Below are 6,909 nucleotides of genomic sequence, written 5' to 3'. Positions count from 1 at the left end.
AACTATTCCCTGTGACTTTGCTGGCTTGGAAAATAATTAGGAACTGGATCAAATGGATTTTCAGCACGCATACATTAAAGTATTGTACGTCAGAGTGGCTTGGTTTGCAAAAAACAGCACATAGACGGATGTTGGTAAAGCAAGCATTGTCTAAAGCACATGAATACGTACACTGACATGATTGTATGAACGTGGCCTGTCACCAATGGAAACGAAAATATACATCCGATATCAAACGTGATTTAAACAGGTAACCATTATCCATTGTTTTGAAAGGGGGCAACCAAATATAACCCTGGTATGAATTGTCATTTGAAACAGTGATTCTCGTGTTTTATTGCATCAGAATCTCTAGTACATATTTAATTCACTTGCGATGCGCCAACCATCAATAAACCAGAACGTTTGTTGTAAAGTTTGCAATTTAAAAAATATAAATTTGCATACATGCAAGCCAACACAAAGGGCGATTTGCAGCAAACCTTCATATTTTGCGTGAGTTTTAAGTACGATTGGTTGATGGTGATTGTTTTGCTCACAATTGGAATGCAAAAATACATTTTACACTGCGGTTTTTTGATACAAATTTCAATGAAACCTGAAAGTTTGTTTTGACCATCGCGGGCATACATAATGAAATATTATACAATGATAGTCGTTCCCGCAGCCGAAACAACAGAAAAATACATTCCTTTCATTTAAGACAATTCAAAATCACTTAAATGGACTCCAAGAACTCTTAAAATTCAGACAAGCGAAACAAAACAAGCATGCAGTTTTACTTTTTTGTGCAATTTACATCTGTTTGAAATCTATTCTCTATTTACAAAATAACTTGTGTGTTCTCTTCCCTTGTGAAAGACCTGGTGGTTTGTGATTCTGACTCAGTCACGTCAGGTTCCTTGCATATGCAGCTCGACGAAATCTTAGGCCATGACTCAAAGGACAGTAGAACGCTTACTAGATTCACCATCATGTTGGCCTCGTACACCAATGCCGGAAGTTGGCGGGTGCCATCTTGAGGCAAAACAAAAACAAACAATGCCATTGTAAGAAAATCACTGGCCACGCTTATTCCCGCAGTTATCACCGAGCGGAGAAGAAGTTTTTTAATTCTTTCTGCGTTACTTCCTAGGAGGGTTGAGCGAAATGGGTAAGTGAACAAAAATAGAAGCAAAATCTGGCCCACCACAATCACAGCATTGGCTACGTAAAGTCCAACTTCCTTTTTGGTTTTCGTAAGCACCTGGCATCCCAATTCCGAGCCCCTGTAGCTGCTAGGAATTGTGTAGGCAAGCAAAGCCGAAAATCCTCCGACAAAGATAAAAATCAATGTGCCAAAGTTAACATAAGGGATCCAGGGTTTACTGATGCTGCTCATAGACGGATGCTGGTATAGCGAGCGTTGTCTAAACCACATGAACACGTACACTGCCATGACTGTTAGTCCGTACCCTGTGACTGACATATCAGATGCAATTTCACATAATCCAGGAGGGCTTCCGGGATATCCAACGTTAAAAAGCAATTGGTCACCAATTAGACGTATGTAGCTGAACATGACAGCAATGACAGCTGTTGTGTAAACGCCTCCTGCGTTCACGTGCAGAACATTGCTCACATTCTTACGTTTCCATTTCCCTGTGCGAATACCATAGGTGACCAGACTCACGCCAAGCCAGGTAACGGCTAGAAAGGCGACAAAGTTGAATGCCTCACCCACAAACCATAACGGTTGGTTAAATCTGCTCGTCACATTTCCAGTTGTGTTGTGTACCATGTTGGCCTAATCAAATTTCGACGTAATGTATTACAGAGGTATTCTGCAAAACTATCAAATTCTGTGTTTAATCTTATAGCTATACCCTGTGGTAAGTCTCATATGTTTCATCAAAAATCCCAATGTTTTGCTGATAACTCTGATACCCATGCTTTCTGTATTTCCATTAATCTATTTAAACGACTTTCAACATAAGCTGATTAAAACGCAGTTTCTCTAGTTTGTCCAATCACCGCAATATTCCGGCTGTGATGATGAACGTTCAAAACTTAAATTACTCGCTAGTAATTCGTGTGCTCGGATACACAACGCATCGCCCATCTTTCCTTCCACTTCCTCATCAATATGCCACGATGGGAACTAAAATTGGCGCGCACAATATCCAACGCCATTTGATAAATTCATTGTTTTGGACGGAGCAACATACATGACTCCCTTGGATATATTAACTACACTTTCGATGCACCAATTATAAATATACCAGAACGTTTGTTAAAAAAATATTGTATATATGTACGAAAACTCCAAGGGCAGTTTGCAGTAAGCCTTTACAGACATCTTGGAAAAGTTTTAAGTACGGGTTTGTTAATGCTGATTGTTTTATTCGCAACTGGATTAGATAAATACATTTTGGACTGTGTAGCATTTGACACTGATTTGCCATTCCATGCAGCTAATGTAGGTGTAAACTCCAAATCCATTTGGGGAAATAACATCATGTCATATAGTCGTTAAAACGTAAGAGGCATTGGAACTATTTTAAGCAAATGCATTCTTAACTCTTACGCCACAGCAATTACCTTTACGTATGCCATATTTTGTTTTCATGCTTGCAATAGCTGTTCCCCGAACGTTTAAAAGATAAAATTTCCCTCTGATCGTTTACCTACCTACAAGTTCTTGTTCCTGCCCTGAACAAGGAAGTTACGGCACAAAGATGATGAATCGCAGCTCACGTCAAGACCCTGCTTACATATTACGTAATCCAGCTCGTGGCTCTTGCAAAAGTGTTTGCAAAAGGTTTTCCTGTATGCCGCCTTTAAATATTTTATTGAAAACACCTGTCCAGAGGAATTAGTGTATTCATATATCGAATATTTTCATGTTGTTTTTTAATCGGTTTGAATTTGTAATTTGGTTCACATGTTGCCTTACAATGCATTACAATTTGGCTTGTTTTTTCATACATTTTAGGAAACGCTGTGGTTTGGTGAAATGTGTGTTTTATCATAATGTTGTGTGTCTGTGTAAGTAACTGGTGCGCTTGTTTTTTTCTTTTAACATACGAAGAAATAAAAATGCTTCAAACGTCACAAAACGTCTACTTGCCTTAGATTATGTCCGAATAAAAAGCGACCACCAGCAACAGATCATATTCATAAAATTCAGACAAGCGAGTTCAGACTGAGCGAAACAAAACAAGCATTCACTTTTACTTTTTTTTGTGCAATTTACATCTGTTTGAAATCTATTCTCTATTTACAAAATAACTTGTGTGTTCTCTTCCCTTGTGAAAGACCTGGTGGTTTGTGATTCTGACTCAGTCACGTCAGGTTCCTTGCATATGCAGCTCGACAAAATCTTAGGCCATGCCTCAAAGGACAGTAGAACGCTTGCTAGATTTACCATCATGTTGGCCTCGTACACCAATGCCGGAAGTTGACGGGTGCCATCTTGAGGTAAAACAAAAACAAACAATGCCATTGTAAGAAAATCACTGGCCACGCTTATTCCCGCAGTTATCACCGAGCGGAGAAGAAGTTTTTTAATTCTTTCTGCGTTACTTCCTTGGAGGGTTGACCGAAAGGGGTGCGTAAACAAAAATAGAAGCAAAATCTGGCCCACCACAATCACAGCATTGGCTACGTAAATTCCAACTTCCTTTTTGGTTTTCGTAAGCACCTGGCATCCCAATTCCGAGTCCCTGCAGCTGCTAGGAATTGTGTAGGCAAGCAAAGCCGAAAATCCTCCGACAAAGATAAAAATCAATGTTCCAAAGTTAACATAAGGGATCCAGGGTTTACTGATGCTGCTCATAGACGGATGCTGGTATAGCGAGCGTTGTCTAAACCACATGAACACGTACACTGCCATGACTGTTAGTCCGTACCCTGTGACTGACATATCAGATGCAATTTCACATAATCCAGGTGGGCTTTCGGGATATCCAACGTTGAAAAGCAATTGGTCACCAATTAGTCGTATGTAGCTGAACATGACAGCAATAACAGCTGTTGTGTAAACGCCTCCTGCGTTCACGTGCAGAACATTGCTTACATTCTTACGTTTCCATTTCCCTGTGCGAATACCATAGGTGACCAAGCCCACGCCCAGCCAGGTAACGGCTAGAAAGGCGACAAAGTTGAATGCTTCACCCACAAACCACATCGGTTGGTTAAATCTGCTCGTCACATTTCCAGTTGTGTTGTGTACCATGTTGGCCTAATCAAATTTCGACGTAATGTATTACAGAGGTATTCTGCAAAACTATCAAATTCTGTGTTTAATCTTATAGCTATACCCTGTGGTAAGTCTCATATGTTTCATCAAAAATCCCAATGTTTTGCTGATAACTCTGGTACCCATGCTTTCTGTATTTCCATTAATCTATTTAAACGACTTTCAACATAAGCTGATTAAAACGCAGTTTCTCTAGTTTGTCCAATCACCGCAATATTCCGGCTGTGATGATGAACGTTCAAAACTTAAATTACTCGCTAGTAATTCGTGTGCTCGGATACACAACGCATCGCCCATCTTTCCTTCCACTTCCTCATCAATATGCCACAATGGGAACTAAAATTGGCGCGCACAATATCCAACGCCATTTGATAAATTCATTGTTTTGGACGGAGCAACATACATGACTCCCTTGGATATATTAACTACACTTTCGATGCACCAATTATAAATATACCAGAACGTTTGTCAAAAAAATATTGTATATATGTACGAAAACTCCAAGGGCAGTTTGCAGTAAGCCTTTGCCTACATCTTGGAGAAGTTTTAAGTACGGGTTTGTTAATGCTAATTGTTTTAGTCGCAACTGAATTAGATAAATACATTTTACACTGTGTATCATTTGACAGGCATTTTAAGGAAAATTGAAAATATGTTTTGACCACCGCAGGTAACATGGTATATTGCTAAACTAAAAAGTCGTTCTTAAAGACGAAACGCCAAAAACACAATCTTTTTATGACAAAGGTGTATATTTGTTGTATATTCTCGAGAAGAAACATAACCTGTTTTAATTTTTTGTTAAAAGACATGTTTTAGAGCAATTACATTGAATCTGTTGAATTACTAAATTGTTGATTCTTCACGAGAATATACAACAAATATACACCTTTGTCATAAAAAGCCATTCCTTTGTCATAAACTTGTCATAAAAACCTTTGTCATAAAAAGCTCACAACTGCCATTCCATGCAGCTAATGTAGGTGTAAACTCCAAATCCATTTGGGGAAATAACACCATGTCATATAGTCGTTAAAACGTAAGAGGCATTGGAACAATTTTAAGCAAATACATTCTTAACTCTTACGCCACAGCAATTACCTTTACGTATGCCATGTTTTGTTTTCATGCTTGCAATAGCTGTTCCCCGAACGATAAAAGATAAAATTTCCCTCTGATCGTTTACCTATCTACAAGTTCTTGTTCCTGACCTGAACAAGGAAGTTACGGCACAAAGATGATGAATCGCAGCTCACGTCAAGACCCTGCTTGCGTATTACGTAATCCAGCTCGTGGCTCTTGCAAAAGTGTTTGCGAAAGGTTTTTCTGTATGCCACCTTCGAATATTTGATTGAAACCACCTGTCCAGAGGAATTAGCGCATTCATATATCGAATATTTTCATGTTGTTTTTTAATCGGTCTGAATTTGTAATTTAGTTCACATGTTGCCTTTAAATGCATTACAATTTGACTTGTTTTTTTTCATACATTTTAGGAAACGCTGTGGTTTGGTGAAATGTGTGTTTTATTATAATGTTGTGTGTCTGTGTAAGTAACTGTTGCGCTTGTTTTTTTCTTTCAACATACGAAGAAATAAAAAAAAAATTTAAACGTCACAAAACGTTTACTTACCTTAGATTACGTCCAAATAAAAAGCGACCACCAGCAACACATTATATTAATATGTATAGGCAGTAAAAAATAAACAATCAGGAAACGATTATGTAAGGTTGATTCGTCGATCAACCTAATGTGTTGACACTATGGGGAATTTCCCTGGCCGAAGCGGCACACAGCATTCATGCTGAACCTGAGGTTAATAACGTAACGACACTGTAAACATATTTGAACTTGCTACCACGTATAACCTCAACTTGCAAATCACCTTAACGCCTCACTATAGGGGTTGACTTGCAGGCGTTCATACATACAGTCATTTGTGACTTGCAAAAATAACACTATAATTAGTCACATATGCCCTTTTGCTTTCGGTTATGTGAGCTTCGTCACATGATAATGGGGCCATGGATTATAAGCTGAGGGTAATCAACGTTAGAACAAGATTGGGCAAAATATAGGTAAAATCAGGAAGGTCAGGAATAGAAAACTTTAGGCACTTAAAATGTTTTACGCTCATTGCAGTCGCAATGTTCAAGTAGGATTCAATTAAACTGTTAACGTATATTTTAGTACTGTGTAGGCCTATAGAAAACTTTTACTACAGAATTAAAAGTAGGGGCAGCACAATGGAACACAATTTATTGGCAAACCTGACCAACAGATTTAGCCAAACCCTGTGGCTTGTAGGCGAAACACTGATCTTACTGGCATGGATATAGGGGCTACTTGGCTTGGGCCTACGGGTAAATGGAAACGTGTAAACGTACACAATGTATCAAAAGTGAATGCTGGCTATCACTTTTAAAATAACAAATTATATAAATTATAAATGTCAGAAAAATTCAAATAGAAGCCAAAGAATTTTTGCAACCAGTGTGGTGTTGCTCTTCTCGAGCATTTAGGGTGGGATTGTTACGTCAAAGATAGTCGTTTATTTGTTCACAAAACGCTTGCAGAAACTGTTTTCACAGAAATAAACGTGCAGAAGAACAAACTTTAAGGCGTATGACTGAGTTTTAAGGCAGGGTAAGTAATCAAATAATACCGT

This window comes from Ascidia mentula, chromosome 7 (genome assembly GCF_947561715.1).
Source record: "Ascidia mentula chromosome 7, kaAscMent1.1, whole genome shotgun sequence".
Taxonomy (NCBI): Eukaryota; Metazoa; Chordata; class Ascidiacea; order Phlebobranchia; family Ascidiidae; genus Ascidia; species Ascidia mentula.
Note: the sequence above shows the minus strand (reverse complement) of the source record.